Here is a 15,430-nt window from a genome sequence, read left to right as displayed (position 1 = left end):
AGAGTACTGGAGAATCAAGAAACTTAATGGAAACTTAGTATTTTATGGTAGTTATCAATTATAAATGAAGCTCTGCTTTTTAGGTTTCATGGTTTTCTTCAACACCTAAAAGTATGCTTTTCCTAAACAATACTATTGAAATACAAAAAGGCTTGGTAATTTGTGCTATTAATTATCCATTCTGACAGAACACTACAAAATATATTTAGGAAGAGCTCATAATATGCACAACAGTATGTGAAGTAAAGAAAAGAAACACACAAAAGGATACGAACTATACAGAAGAAGACAGGAAAGAAACATTAAAATATTAACTGCTAATTTTTTATCAGTAAGATCAAGCTGGTATTTTCTTTTTACACTTTTTACAAATTTACATGACTTCCATCACAGGGCATATGTTATTTGAAAGTGGAAAAAATCATAAACGTTACTTGAAAATTGAATGGTGCAGGGAGATGAGGGGACTGTCCAGCAAAAATGTTATGTTTATGTCACCTTCTACTTAACAAGTGCCTTTCGTTCAAATCACCAGAAGCCATTAAGAAATGGAAAACATAAAAGTTACAGTCTTTACAATATAATAATGTGGCACATTTTATAACTTTAATATACACCAATTCTTTAAAACTTCAACTAGAAAAACTTGAATATGCAAAACATCCTCTTTTGCATAATATTATATGCTATGTACTTAATACGCAAATTGAATATAAATTCAGTGACAGCTTCTCAGCCTTCAATTAAGATCTTACTAATTAAAATGTCATCTGAGGGCACATTATTTGTTTATTCTGATTAAATATTCCTAATAACAATATTTTATAACCATCTTCTAAAACAGATTTTCCCTCTAAAGTTTACAAAATATTTGATAAACTCTGAAACCAAACTCTGTTCCCCAAATTTTGGAAATATGTTAAGTATCAAGAAGCAAAGGTCTGGGTGAATCAGGGAAATCAAAATGCTCAGATATCTTTACCGGGAATTCACAGATAGTTGTAAATAACCATTTGTTGACAAGCCTATCCTCTCTTGGCCTCCATGAATAGTTCCACAAAATAGCTTGAATGTTTCTAATAGCCCAGAGGCCCTCACCTCGTTTGCCAGTAGACAAAAAGGACCACAGAGATAAAACAGAAGATCTGGTTTTGAAAATGATCCTTGTAGTGACTAAACAATTCCAGACACTGCAAGAATCTTCTTTGATATTAGATGTTTAAGTCGAAGGTGATTTTCCTTCATGATTTTTTTACCCTGCTCTATTTGGATGTCTGATCTCCTCCAGATGGTTGTTATCTGGGTCTGAGAAAAAAATACATTTTGCTAATTATAATTCTACATTTTGCTAATTATAATTATTCAATTTGATCATTGCTATGTGTTCAGCTATTTCTCAAAGCAATCCAGAATTTGAAGATCAAACCTGGATCTAAGATATTGTCAAGGTTAGCAAATTCCTTCAACATCCCCTTGCTTTCAATCAATTAGAAAAAGTTAAGGCATTACAATTAAGACTTAAAGTCACCATTACTTACAAGAATGCAGTTTGCTGATGTAGACACACGCCCTCCATTTGTCCTCTCTTGCTGTTTTCAAGTACGTCCAAAGTTTTGGATTTGATTCTTGGTTAGATTTGTGTAATATTTGGACAGGTTCTCAATCAATGTGTACTTCCAGGTTATCCTCCCTAGAACAGTAGAAGCAATGATGAGTGTCAGGGATGTTTTGAGGACCAACGATGTCAGTAAGAATGCCTATAATCCAACCTGAAAGATATAAATAGCAGTAACCGGATACCCATGTAGATTTCACCAGAAAATAGTTGTGCCTCATTTTACAGAAGGCACATACCCCTGTGAAGTTGTCTGGACAAAAGCTTCTGCAATGCAAATACTTTTTTTCTTTTCCGTCTGACTTTCTACCAATTGGGAGATTTCTTCCTGGAGGCAAAAAGTATAGGATCCCATTTTAAAAATGACGTAAATTTGGGACACCTGTGGCTCAGTCGGTTAAGTATCTGCCTTCAGCTCGGGTCATGATCTCGGGGTCCTGGATAGAGTCCCACATGGGGCTCCTTGCTCAGTGGGGAGCCTTTTTCTTCGCCTGCCTGCTGCTCCCCCTGCTTGTGCACACACTCTCTTGCTCTCTCTCCAACAAACAAATAAAAACTAAAGAAAAATCTTTAAAAATGAAGTAAACCTCATAAAATGATGACATGAACTGTATGTGTGCATATGTATATATAAATGTTCACTTTGTTAAATAAAAATTAATGAAGTGGATATATTTTGTATCTCCTGGAGCAAAAAAAAACACAAAAAACAAATAAAAACTAAGGAATAATGTCCCTCTTAGTCTTCTTGAGAAAAGGACCTTCACACGCAGAGGAAGAAAGAAGTAGCAGATAGACCTAATTAGGTCTACTGCCAATGGTAGCAACCTCGAGGAGTCAATGTGAGCTCTTCATGAGGAAGAACTGTGTAACGCTTATAACTATGCATTCATGCACTACCCTATTTGGGAAAACAGTAAGGCCCTGCAGGAATGTTCCAACCAAAGCCAGACGGTCACTCTGAGCAAATGCAGAAGACACAGATTCTAGAACTCCAAACAAGGGAAAGTACCCAGTGGAAGGAGCTAGGCTTCTTGGATGCAATGTCCAAAGAATAAACTGAGAAAACTAAACCAAGTATCAGGTGAGCTAAATAGAGCTAAAAAACCGTCACTCAGGGGCACTGGGGTGGCTCAGTCGGTTAAGTGTCTACCTTCAGCTCAGGTTATGATCTCAGGGTCCTGGGATCGAGTTCCGCATTGGGCTCCTTGCTCAGTGGGGAGCCTGCTTCTCCCTCTGCTTACATACTCTCTCTCTTTCTCTGACAAATAAATAAAATCTTAAAAAAAATAACTCATCTCTACCACCAATATTCTTTTACAAACAAAACAAAAGCTACATTTTTGTGGCTCAGTCATTTTCTGAATGAGAATTTGGATAAAGAAGTATGATTGGGGAGGATTCTGGATAAAGAAGCGTGAATGTGAATAGGCCAAAACTAACCATCAAAACAAATCACCTGGTAGTTTTATTATGGAACACTTTTTCAAGAGAAAATGAATGCCATTAATTAAGACTTGTAATTTATAATTTGTGACAATCTAAATACAACTTTGCCTATTGTCTATGTCTCTACATCATAAAAATATAGATTGATTAAACAAATTAATAATGTAAACCAAAGTGGAGGTGGGAGGCATTCAAATTGTTTTCAAACACATTTACGACTACCCAACAGTGTGTTAATTACAAATGATCCTTATCTATTCATTCAACTAGGTCTAGCGAGTGTTTATTTGGAACAGCTTAGTAGCCTACTTACTATTACTTTACTGGAACATTAAAACTGTATATCGCTTAAAACAGTCCTAATATTCCTATGAATATTTTTCATATTCATACTATCTCATAATTGTTCTTATTAGAAAGACAATACTCTCTAACAAATATGTGCATAATAAGGTACTGTCGTGTATGATATAAAAAAGTATTTTCTTTTCTAGAAATGATTCCAGGGGGAAAAAAAAGTTGGCCAATTCACCTAAATGCATATTCGAGCAGCTCTAATTGTGTTACCTTTGTAATAGGAATACAAAATAGGTTATAAACCAACCTCATCAACAGCAAAAATAAATTCTTTATGTGAGCGTGTCTGAGTGTGTATGAATATGAGAGTATTTGTGAGGTGTGTGTGAAAGTGTGTGACTTTGAGTGTATGTATGTGTAAGTACATGTGTGTGAGTGTAGATGAGAGTGTGTGTGGTGTGTGTGTACCTAACTGCAGGACTGTTCTGTTGTCATTCATTTACCAAATATTAAATTGAATGCCTTTGCATATCAGAGATGTTTGAGGTACTTGGGATCCTCCCCTAAGAAAAACTTAAACAAAATTTTTACACTTAAAGAATTTATATTTTAGTTAGGGGAGACAGACAACAAACAATCATAATAAATAAGTGTTATGAAATATAGAAAATATAGAGCTAGACATGGGTTATCAATAATGTGAGGAGTGGGGGTGGGCAGCAGGTTTCATTTTTAAAAAGCACGGTCCAAGTAGACTTCCTTGACAAGGTGGCATCTGAACAAAGAATGGAAGGCAGTGAGAAATTTCACTATGCACATATCTGAGAGAAGAGCAATACAGGCAGAGGGAATAGGCAGTGAAAAGACCCCAGTATACTCAAACCATAGCCAGGGGGCCAGCACAGTGACATGAAAAGGAAAGGAAAGCAAGAGGGAATGAGGTCAGAGGTAAGGGATTAGGACTGTCAAGAGCCTTGGAGGTGATGGTAGAACTTTGGCTTTTCTCTGAGATAGACAGGTACAGTGCCAAGCCACATGGTCTAACACTTAGCACATAAATAAGCTACAGTCATAATTAGTTGTTATTATCGTTATATATTCTACAGTGTCTCCAAGGCAGGATTATAACTCTATTTGATAGATAAAATGGAAATGCAAAAATGTTTGACTTACAAGAAGTTAAAATGTCAGTTACAGGTAAAACCAAACTCATAGCCCAACCTCCTACAAGGAGCCTTTCTAGGTGGTAAGGTAAATACAGATACCACCTTCTTTTTTTTAAGATTTATTTATTTATTTGAGAGAGTGAGCCAGCACGTGTGAGTGGGGAGAGAGAGAAAGAGAGAGAGAGAGAGAATCTCCAGAAGACTCCCCACTGAGTGCAGTGTCCAACACAGGGCTGGATCCCACAACTCTGAGACCATGATCTGAGCTCAAATCAAGAGTCAGATGCTCAACCAACAAAGCCTCACCCAGGTGCCTCCTGGATCCCACCTTCTTAAAAATATGACAAGTTGTTGGTCTTAGAGACAGAGTGAAGTGGGAAGAGACCTCATGGATGAATTGGAATTGCAGCTCAGGAAACTACTAACAGCTCAGATTCTGAGTGGGATGAGAGGTGAGACTTTTTGGCAAAATGCTCACAAACTTGCTTTCAGAGGAACATGAAGGGATCATTTTTAGAGTTGCCCTGCTAAGACTGCACCTCCAAACCATGTCCTCATATTTTTGTATTTATTGCCCTTGACATATTGTGATAGCTGAGGCCTCACTAATTTATTAAGTCTATAAGGTAATTTTGAGCTCAGAGTAGACTAAAGCACAGGGCAAGCTTATCCTCACTCATTTACTGCTTGTCCCGTCCTCAGCCTGCACAGGATGCCCTTCCAAGTGTCTGCATCCCTGTGGAGCAGATGTACCCTCAAGAATACTCACTCCCAGTTGATCTCATTCCTCAAATAACCTTGTACCTTAGATCTGAAAGAGAGCTTGAGACCCTCATTGTGTATGTGACAAGTCCAAGCATGTCCACCCTGCCATACTGTGTTTGTCAAAACACTGGTTCTGAAATCACACAGAAGCCACTGCAAGGAGCAAGTCCCTCTCTGAGTTGGCATCCACAAAGAAATGGGACTCTTCACCACCTGGCTGGGAGTCAATGCCTGTGAACCCCTTTGACCACAGCTGCTACCAGCTTTAAAAACTAATGAATTCTGTTGTTCTCTCATGTTGGCAAATAACCCAGTCATCCCCTCCTAGCTTTGTAATACCCCACTTAACAGGGTCAAATTAGCTGGCTCTTGCTAAGTCTTCTAAGTAGTAAATTGTTCTTTGCCACTTGTTTTCAGAGTTGTTTTAAGAGGCCCATAGGGGCAGGCAAGTCAAAAAATGAGAACTCTTTAACAAATGCTGGCAAACCACCCTCCCCTTGATGTAGAGGAAAAGATCTACAGGTTGTTAAAAGGACCTCCCTCTGGTTAATAGAGTACTGACCTCTGGTCTAAATCAGGGTTTGTGGAAGAAAGAAAACGGGCTTTTGGAGAGGTGAGATAGAGTGGTAGAACACATTTCTTTTTAAATAAATAGCAGTCGTCGTTTCCTTTCTGCATATCCTAGCATGCCACCCTTCTTAGTTATCTGCAGATATTGTACCTGGGGTTTTTCATTCTATTGCACCCGCTGTTGCCACCTGCTGGTGACATATCATGATTGACGTACAAGGCATGGTGTTGGGGGTATTCTCATGGGAAGCACAAATTGTAAACTTTAGGCTACAATCAAAAGTTTTCATTCCCTGGGATCTCAGTCTTCCTTGAGAGGGGAAAAGTACAATCCAGAAAGCAAAGGGAAAAGATCCTATTCACACTCAACTTTCTAGAAGTTCTGGTATGTTTCAGTCCTATTATTCCACCAATACAAGAGATTCAGTTAACCTGCCATTCCCTCTACAAGTTATATTGGACATGCATTTCCCTGATCACTGGAAATATAATTTTGAATCTTTCTATGTATCTTGAAGACTATAAGTTTTCAACGTAATGGAACTTGACCTCAAATGGAAGACTGCTTTTCAGTTTTCCCTAAGCAAACCCTCAAGGCAAAAGATAACCTCTTCTGCCTGCTTCCAAGGAGCCTGAGGTGACAAGGTTCTGGTACACCACATCATTTATAAAAGAACCATCAGAAGTGTACATACCAACACTCCTGGAAAAACTCAGGGTAAGCATGTTGTTTGAAGTAAAGCAAATCTATTTTTTAAAGGCCCATATCGAGCTGTAATTTGCTATATAATATGAAATGGAAATATATTTCCTTAAATTTCTCCACACTCATAAATAGCCAAAATATGGGTACATATTCCTTGGAAATTTAGACACATTAGAAGCCACTATGCACAACTATACATGTTCAACCTTTAAATTTATGGTCATACAATAGGAAAGTTTCAAATGAAAATAAACCAGGTATCAGGAAGTTCAAGAGTTAAGGTCCCATAGTAGTCTTAACACATACCCATGGTGTACAAATGCCACATCATAAAGAGGTTTAAAAGGTTTCTTCAGGGGCGCCTGGGTGGTGCAGTCGTTAAGTGTCTGCCTTTGGCTCAGGGCGTGATCCCGGTGCTCTGGGATCGAGCCCCACATTGGGCTCCTCTGCTAGGAGCCTGCTTCTTCCTCTCCCACTCCCCGTGCTTCTGTTCCCTCTCTCACTGGCTGTCTCTCTCTGTCAAATAAATAAATAAAATCTTTAAAAAAAATTAAAAATTTAAAAATTTAAAAAATTTTTAAAAAAAGGTTTTTTCAGTAGGAATGCCCAATAATGAATAGGCCCAGCATGAACAACTTAATACTTACATGTATTTTGAGTTTTAATTCATAAAGTGAGCTGTGTTTTAAATAGATATTCATTTTTCATTCCCTTGTCAATGTTTACAATAAGAACAGCAATGTTGAGGGACCCAAGGCCATGTCCTGCACCCTTATTTTCTCTTTACACTCCTTCTAGGTTATCTCATCCAGTTCCACAGACTGTAAATGCCACCTATATTCTAGAAATTCTTCAATCTATGTCTCCATTCCTGACTTCTCCCCAGAATTCCACACTCATAGCCAACTGCCCACCTGAGAAATAATCAACACCTCAAAGGTGACATGCCCCAAAGCAAAACTCTCAACTGTGTTACCCAAACTTGCCCTACCTTCTAAATTTCCTCATTTTTGTAAACAGCACAAAAACCTTCCCATTTGCTCAAGTCTGAAAGCTAACTTTAATCAGACCCTTTTCTCTCACTCCTTATACATAATCCATCAGAAATTCTTGCTGAATTAAAATTCTCTAAAATCCTAATTCTCTCCATCTCCATTGATACCATCTATGTTAGCCATCTATTTTGGCATAACAAGTAATTCCAGAATATAGTGCCATAAAACAACAGGGATTTATTATATCACATGGTTTAAGGGTCAAGAATCCGGGACAGACTTTGCTGGGTAATTCTGCCTCAGAGTCTTTCATAAGGTTGCAAATTCATGAGGGTAATTCTTTCATAAGGGTAATTCTGGCTCAGAGTCTTTCATAAGGTTGCAAATTCATGAGGGCTGCAGAGCTGACCAGGGCTACAGTCATGTCAACAGGGGAAGGATGTGCCTCCAAAGTCACAGAGACAGTTGTTGGCATGCCTCAGTTCCTTGCTGGCTGCTGGCTGGAGGTTTCAGTTCTTTGCTACGTGAGCTTCTCCCTATAGTGGCTCATAACATGGTAGCCTATTTCTCCCAGAGTGAGAGAGCAAGGAAAAGAGAGTCCAAGATGGAAGCCATAATCTTTTATAACCTAATCTCAGAATCAACAGAACATCACTTCTGCTATATTCTACTGGCCATATTGACTAACCCCGGTAAAATGTGGGAGGTGGTGACACAAGCGTGTCAATATCAGAATCACTGGAGGCAAATGTAGAAGCTATCACCCTAGTCTAACCCTTCACATTCAACTGCCCAGGGTCCTGAAATAGCCTCCTGATCCATGTCCCTGCTTCTCCTCTTGCCATCTCCATTCATTAACCAGTCAGAAGCCAAAAACCAGATCTTGTCAATCTTGTACTTAAAAACCTTCCAGTGGCTTCCCATTTTTTACAGAGTAAGGTCCAAACTCTTAACCTGGCCTTGCCCACCTATCGAGCTCATTTCCCATCACACCCAGCCATGACAGACAGATTCTTGTTCTTCCAACATACCAGGATGGGTTCCTTTCACCTGAGGGAATTCAGACCACAGCTTAAATGTCACTTCCGGAAAAGCCCGCCAACACTGCTCTATCTACGATAAAGTACTGATTTAGAACTCCCCTGCCCAACTGTCATTCCTGAACCAGCCCCACACACAAACACAAGTGCACTTCTTACCTGCTAAAAGAATCCTGATTCTTTGTTTAAGAGAAGCCAAAAAGATTTTGATATTAGGGAGTGCAGGCTCCTGTCATCTACAGGGAATGACACATGATTATTCAATACCAGACATGGTAATCCTTTCCTTCAATGATGAAGCAAAAGGGTCTGTAACTGTCATGTGGTCCTATACTGAGTAATGAGAGATGGGACGATATTTATTGGGAGCCTCCCTTCAAAAATAAAAAGAGCAAGTTTGGTAAGAACAGAATCTTTTTCTACCATCACTATTTTCCAAATGTAACTACCATGAGGATGTAATATTCAGAACAATGAGATAAGCAACCATCTTGTGATGTGAAACAAAAGCATGATAATGAAACCTAATATATCAAGAATGATAAAACAGTAAGATACAAATCAGACTCTGATCTCTGAACCACAACACCATTCCTGGTCCACCAACAAACCTCTAGATTCCCTAGCATAAAAAAACATTACATACCCTTACCACTTAAGACCCTGCTAGTTGTACCTTTTTGTTACATGCAGCAAAAAACGTTCCTAATTGATATGTTCATTCACACAGAATCTTCCTGCTAAATGATGATGGCTCACTCATTAAAAATCGCAGACTCTATAATGTAGCGTGCACTTAAAAATACCTGATGACAAAGAACCAACAGAATTACTGAGGCCTGTAATTTTCTTGCTAAACCTTGAAGATCTTTAGCAGTAACAATGAAGACAAGTATAAAAGTGACTTGTTTTATAAGCATTTCCATGGAAAAGCTTCTTTTAATAAACTGAAGAATAATAAAAATTAATCTTTAATGAGTCTGACTACTACCGAAAAATAGTATTAAACTATTTTACCTCAATGATGATCTGAACTTGTGAGTGATCTGAAAGAGTCGTTTATTAACCCCATTTCACAGATGAGGAAACTGAGCCTCTGAGAGGTGAATTTATCTGAGGTCATTCAGCTTACAAGATAAACCTGAAACTTGAACCTAGGTCTGCTGACCTGGTGTCTACAGGCTTAACTCTAACGCCACCCCAGCCTCCAGCAGGCTGGGCCCATCGTCAGCTCTCTACCCAGTAAGTATCTCAGCAAATGTCTCACTTGGGTGACCTGTATGTCCACACCTAAGTGCAGCTCGCTCCTTGGCCATCATGTGGCATCTATATCTTAAAGAGTGCACATCAGAGAAAATTTAGATATAGTTGCTATTACTCACACAAAAGGAATATTATTAAACCTTCTGAAACTAACAAAATACCTGGCATGACAAGGAGGCAGGTTTGTGCTTTAAAGCTGGGAATTTAATGTCACAGCTGTTCAGACTCATGATATCTTTTCTGACTCCCTGATGTTTGTCTTGGTCAATATTCAATTTTAGCACAATCCCTTGTCCATTAACTGATCTCCCTATTTGTACCCTTCCCCCAAACCCCTCTAACTCCTCCACATAAGTGCCCCCTTTTGCACTCTGATCTCACTGCCTAAGATCTTCCTTCCCTTTGTTTGCTTCTCTTGAGTAAATTGGCCTTCTTGCTGTTCCTCAAGTCAAGCACTCTTCTGCTCAGGGATTTTGCCTCCATTTATACTGTTCCTTCTACTTAGAAAACTATTCCTCCAGCTACCTGCATATCCTCTTATTCCTACAATCCATATTTCTGTTCAAATGTTTTATTACCTTTACTGCATACCATGTATAAAACAGCAATACATCCCCTCCAATACATACACTTCCTCTTCTTTGTGGATTTTTTTTTCAAAACACTTACTACAATCTGATACAGTATAAAGTTTGTCTACTTGTTTATTGATTGTCCTTCTCCCACTGTCATATGAGCTCCTCAAAGACAGGGGCTTTGTTTTGTGTGTTTTCAGAATGTAAAGCATGCTTGTCATCCAACAGGTACTTGATGAATACTCGCCAAATAAATGAATGAACAAATTTATCTTGGGTAGTGAAGTCACATCACTGCTCTGTCATTTAGTTTCCTCGTCTATGAAATAAAGGAGGGAGAATCAGAGGGTCTCCATGTTTTCCTCTGGTTCTCTTATACCACCACATTAACCAAAACGCAGGACTTCCTCTAGCTGGAGAACCATAGGGATGAGCATCGACCCGGAGCCACGAGTGGCTAGTTTCTCTCCGCCTTTCACCTCTTGGCTTCCTGGGTGGCCCTGGGCAAGTCACTTAACTCTTTAATTCTGCATTTATGAAACAAGCCTAACACCTACCTACCGCACTGGGGGAGTTGGGAGCATTAATTAATGCTTGTAAAGTGCTCTGGTATTTCTCGATTAAAAGATTCAATTAGAGTAAATCGTTACTAGTACATAAATGAAAATGCAATGAGAGTGTTCTAGGCACTATAATTCATACATGAATTCCAGCTTTAAAAAATTAGAAGAACCATCACTTATATTCTAAAACAATGCACAAAGTGCTCTACTCAAAAGAAGTTTTTCCAAAATTTTAATCATCTGAAAAGCTCGGTTTCAAAGAAGTAACATGCCAACTTTTCCTAACCTAGAATGTTCCCTGGTTGTCACATCTAGTTCTACATATGGGACTAAGACTACAGTTCAAAAATTTATCATTAAAGAAAAAAGGAATATATTTTAGCCCACTGCCACTTTGTGTATCTTATCCTTAAAGACCAAGGGAAAATAAATATTTTAAAGCACAAAATATATCAAAGAAAAACGTATTACAGTTGTTTATATTTGTGAAGACATCCAAGACTATTCAAGAAAAAGAGAATAAAAAGAGCTGTATTTTGAAACACCGGCACTATTACACAGAGCTGAAGCTCTATGAACTGGGTAACTCCAGGCAAGCTAAGGCTGTCTATTTAAAGAGCTTTATTATATGAAACTTCACATCATTTTTTATTAACCCTGACCAAAGAGACCACTTGCCCACATTTTAGCTGCATTTTAAGCAAACATTTTTTTCAATTTTATTGCCTTAATACTATCCATGATAGAGAATGTCATGGCATTGCATTTCCTTCCTTTACTCCTTCCTTCTAAGCTAACTTCCTTCTCTCTCCTTTTCCTTCCTTTCTCTTCTTAATGGCCATAAAGATCCTTCAAAATAGATCTCTGCCTGCCGAACTATAGGGAACTTGGGCAAATGTTTCCTATTTAAGGACACAATTGGCCTCCTGGGATGTAGGGATTGATTGGTGATGCCCAGAGAAGACTAAAATTTGGGAATCAGAACACTTCTCTAGAAACACCTGTGAATATGTGGATATGAGGTTTGGAGAAGACCCCTCAAGTGTTGACCAGCTCAACAGTCAGGGAAGGGAAACTGAGTGTAAAACTAGACTAATTCACTTATATTTTCTTCAGATCCCACCCCTGAATCTCCTGCTTACCCATCCTGTTGAGCTGCTAAGGATAACACAGGTGAAAGATATTCTAAGTAGTAAAAAACTATGTAAACCTTCTAAATTATTATTATCTATTAAACCTGCTTTTGGGGAATTGGACTTCTTTGGCAACCAGATTAATAATATGGATTCTCTTCACAGAAAAATGCATGTAAGCAGAATTTTAGATACAATTTCAGGGGTTTGGGATATCTCTAAGATTCATGAATCCTAAACACTGTGGACAAAGCGAACCAGATTAGGAAACTATCTGAAGAGGTCTACAGATGGGCTTCAGCGGTACCATGAATTTGTCATGTCGACAAATATTCCATAAACAATTTACTGATCTAGCAGGCTTTTATTCAGTGATTCATAAATCAGGCAGCATCTAAACTAGCAAATGGAAAGGAGCTCCAAAGAGTTGTTCAAGATGAGAGATTTTTATAATCCAAAGTGAGCAAGATCAAGGAAGTTTTCCTGGGCATTTTCTGATTGGTTAAAGCAAAGCTGATTTCCTTATATGGCTCAAAGAGAAGTCTTGGAACCAGGTCAGGTAACTTGGGCTAAGCAGGCAAGTACTGATTGGCTGACCTAAGGACTTCTTCCTCTGGGAGAGCTGAGCATAAAAACTAATTTTAAGTTTTGGTTTGCTGACATAAGGTCTAGCATAGGCAAACTCCATCTTGGGCCTAATCTGGTTACTTTAACATCCAAAATTGTGGACATTTTCCTGAGAAAGTTTCCTTAGCTTCCATCATGCTATCACCAGAGTTGGTGACCCACTTGAAATTAAGACTATCTGAGCTAGGGCTCCTTGAAACACTAATTTTGCTTCCCTGGCCACAGTCTGAATTTCTCAAGAAGAGAGGGATGTCTTCATCATCTTTTTATTTGCTTGGTACACAGAGTGTTTAAAACAAATTTATGAAACGTGTAAGTCAATTAACCATTCAAAAGCCAAGTTGGTTCAGCAGAATAGTTGTTGCTATAAAATAGAGAAATATCAAGCTGAGGCATAGAAAGCTATATACACACAGATAATCTCATTCATTTTATTACCCAGGTATTTCCCAGAGTAAGCATTTCAGTCATGTGAAGTATATTTTAGACTTTGTCAACTTCATAATCAACACTTCAATATGAAGAAGTGTTATTTATATAAATCATGGCAGCTTCTCAAACTTTAATGCGCTTACAATTCACCCAAGGATGTTCTAAAAAGGTTGGTTCTGATTCACCAGGTTGGCATGAGGGCCTGAGATCTGCATTTCAAGCAAGCTCCCAGGTGATGCTGATGTGACCAGTTTGCAGACAGAACTTGGAGAAACAAAGACACAGGGAACAGAGGAAACGGATGTTTAGGATTCTATTCCTCCATTCTCTACTCAACCGTTCACTACCTTTGGGACCAGGATATAATGGCCACTTGAGGATGAATTTAAGGTAAGGAAAATGTCCCTAACAAGGTAAATGAATAGACTCTCATGCAGATATGCCAAGAATCCCCTCCACAATCCACCTGAAGGCAACATTAGATTTACTGTAAAGTGAGAGATTGATGGGATTTTCCCATTCTCCACCTAATTACATTGGTATAGAATAACCAAAATATTTCACTAGTATTTAGGTTTTTATTGACCAGAAACACAGACTATTTATTTAAACATTTATCAAATGTGATCAGATTGTCAGGGAAGTTAAAAGTTCTTACCCATGGGGCGCCTGGGTGGCACAGTGGTTAAGCGTCTGCCTTCGGCTCAGGGCGTGATCCCAGCGTTATGGGATCGAGCCCCACATCAGGCTCCTCCTGCTTGTGTTCCCTCTCTCTCTGGCTGTCTCTCTCTCTCTGTCAAATAAATAATAAAATCTTTAAAAAAAAAAAGGTCTTACCCAAAATAAGAATTTCAGGGCAGAATTTTATATACATTATTTAGCAATGAGTTGTCCTTCTTTCTCTTTTTCCTTTCAGCCCTGGGCCATTTCGCCTTGTCTTCTCACTCCAGAAAATTACTAGGTGAGGTTCTATTACCCTCAGCTTTCTCTTTATGGTTTCTCAATGTTCCTGAAATACATTTACCAAGGGCAAGTGTTCATTTTCATCTTAAGTACTTGTAACTCCCTACATAACTTGTCAAAGTTTTTGAAAGGGCAGATTTTAAAAGCTTCATACTCTTGTTTCAAGTACACAGGTTAATGGGACTTAATAAAACCTGAGTTTCAGGGGTTTTCTTCTACTTGTAGGATCTTTTATTGAAAAGAAATTCCAAAGGTCCCCTATCCTCTTTACCTCTGGTGAATTTCTTTTCCACTGTACTTTAAATTGCCAACAGTGTATTTCAAGTGGAATAAAAAATTAATTTTCCTATTGAAAGTGTTAAGTCCAAAGGCATTCTTATATATTGACCCATTTTCTTCCACAGGAGGTTTGGAATGGGTCAAGTCTTCGTGTTAGTGAAGGAAGACAGAGTGACATAACAATGTACTAGACAGCAAAAGGCACTAGATGAAGAGTCAGAAATCCTAAGATCTAGTCCCAGCCCTATTTTGGAGTAGTCACACCCAAACAGAAGCAGCCACCTCTATGAGCCTCTGTAAATGATAGCAATAGTCTGGAGTTAACACGAACTCTGGTTGAATCCTTGGTTCACGCTCCTACTCTGACCCACGAGACTAGATTTCTTTGTCCTCTGTAACTTCAGCTTCTTCCTCAGTGTAAAGAGAGAATTATGCTAGTTGGTCACTGTTGATGGTTGCAGCTCTAAGTGCTGCTTCTAGTGGAATCCCCCTAGGGGCAATTAGAAAATCCAAATCAGCAAGACCAACTCAATGCTCAGTGGGTGCCTACACAAAACAAAGGCATGGGGAGCTTTAGTTTTGTTACCCACTTTTATCAATTATCAGATAACAGCGCTGCTGGTAAATTCTGTAGCATATGTTCCAATGCTTGTCAGACAGTTATAGAAAATCAATCAAACAAATAAATAAAACACTCTTGCATCTTAAATTGCTTAAATTGAGTTTGCATAAAAGTTGAGGGCAAAGAGAGATTATTCAGAATTTATACTGATGCTTTATCTCTGGCAGATCATGTTAGAGATCTGTTGCTATCTTCCTTCTATGGAATGAATAAACCAAATGTAAACACCTGGTATCAGCACATCAAGAATGAAACACTATTATCTGGATGCAGTTACCTAACTTGTGTCCATTTTGTCACAAAAAAAAAGGCATCCTTACTTATAAGATAAACTGTAAGGTAAATTATAAGGTAAACAGTAATAAAATGA

At 38.5% G+C, this 15,430-nt stretch overlaps 1 long non-coding RNA gene across 1 annotated transcript in view; it reads right to left on the bottom strand.

The window, feature by feature from the left end:
• LOC117795785 overlaps nucleotides 1-15,430 on the bottom strand; it is a 263,499-nt gene that overhangs the window by 228,111 nt on the left and 19,958 nt on the right. Inside the window, exon 2 of the long non-coding RNA XR_004619925.1 lies at nucleotides 1,539-1,690. This is a non-coding gene — a long non-coding RNA (uncharacterized LOC117795785). The remainder of the gene's footprint in view (nucleotides 1-1,538; nucleotides 1,691-15,430) is intronic.

Source organism: Ailuropoda melanoleuca, chromosome 13, assembly GCF_002007445.2.
Source record: "Ailuropoda melanoleuca isolate Jingjing chromosome 13, ASM200744v2, whole genome shotgun sequence".
NCBI lineage: Eukaryota > Metazoa > Chordata > Mammalia > Carnivora > Ursidae > Ailuropoda > Ailuropoda melanoleuca.
The sequence above is the reverse complement of the archived record's forward strand: the minus strand, read 5'-3'. Positions and strand labels throughout refer to the sequence as shown.